Source organism: Dendroctonus ponderosae, unplaced genomic scaffold, assembly GCF_020466585.1.
Source record: "Dendroctonus ponderosae isolate FM_Combo_2020 unplaced genomic scaffold, Dpon_F_20191213v2 Dpon_F_20191213_2081, whole genome shotgun sequence".
In the NCBI taxonomy this organism is placed as follows: Eukaryota; Metazoa; Arthropoda; class Insecta; order Coleoptera; family Curculionidae; genus Dendroctonus; species Dendroctonus ponderosae.
In genome coordinates, this window is record NW_026018256.1 from 1 (window position 1) to 1,148 (window position 1,148).

At 33.3% G+C, this 1,148-nt stretch overlaps 1 long non-coding RNA gene across 1 annotated transcript; it reads right to left on the minus strand.

Moving 5' to 3' along the window:
* Positions 1 to 583: 583 nt before the first annotated feature.
* LOC125503631 lies at positions 584 to 1,103 on the minus strand. The gene is made up of 2 exons (XR_007280999.1): positions 843 to 1,103; positions 584 to 618 (listed from the first exon to the last, which is right to left on the minus strand). It is a non-coding gene; the product is annotated as an uncharacterized LOC125503631 (long non-coding RNA).
* Between the last annotated feature and the right edge of the window lie 45 nt (positions 1,104 to 1,148).

The window sequence follows — 1,148 nt, forward strand, 5'->3', positions numbered from 1 at the left end:
ACTAAAACCTGAGAGCCTTATGAAATACTGAAAATATGGTGTTTTGATTAACAAATTAACAAAATTTGTGGAAAATAAATTTTGCGTGCCCGCAGCAGAAAAGTAAGGGCACGTACAAGTAAATGATTTTTTACTTCTAACTTGTGTAAGTCACCGTTATTTAATTCTTTTCCTTATTGAGAAAGAAATAAATTAGTATATTACAGCTTACTTCTTGCCTTAGATACATGAAATACCATTTTATTTATGTTTAGACCTAAATTCAAAAATAGTACGTGCTCTCAAATTATTTGCATTGTTTCTTCTTATCCTGTTTATTTATTTGGAAAAAAATTATGGTTCTGAAAAGAACCGATTTGTGTTTCATTAAGTATGTTCCTACTTAATACTGTTTTGGGTTTAGGTGATTTTGTTTGTTTTTCGTTGAGCCTGGTTTATTTGATTCCTTGGGTTGTTCTGTGATTACAGCCATCGACAAGAGACCATTTTGTCAGCTGTTTTAGATTTTTCCAGAAATATTTTCAGCTGCGTTCAGGTTCCTGAGTGGAGAGTCTTACCACTGAAATTGTGGATTGGATGGCCAGGGGTAGTCTGGATAAAACTGGTATTTGAGAGTACCTGGAAACGTGGAAAAGGTTGTAATGCACTCTGTGGCAGAACATGGCGTAACCTGTTTCGGAAATAGTTTATATGAACTTTTCTTTTTAAATGCGTCAACGTTATAATTTTATTGGGCAATATTAATAAAATTTCTATATTACTCAAATAAATTTATCCGGAGCTAACAGTTACCACCCTATGCAATTCAAACAATTAAAATGCATATTACAAATTCAAATTACCCGCTTAGTGTGTACACGGATCACGTCCGGCTATAACGTGACATTCGAGAGTGACAATGAGAGCGGACCAATGAGAATCATCTTTCACGCAGTGCTGCTTGGCGGTAACGCCAAAGCTCTCAGAATTTCTGAAAAGTTGCAAAGCTTATAATTTATTGGTTATTGGCATTAACAATTTATTATGTGCTCTTACACAAATCTTGATTTTTTAAATTTTCTATATGATTGTAGATTTATTAGTTACTAGAATTCTGTCTTTCTAAGCAAGACAAAATTTAGATTTTGTCAATATCGGTTTATCAGTGA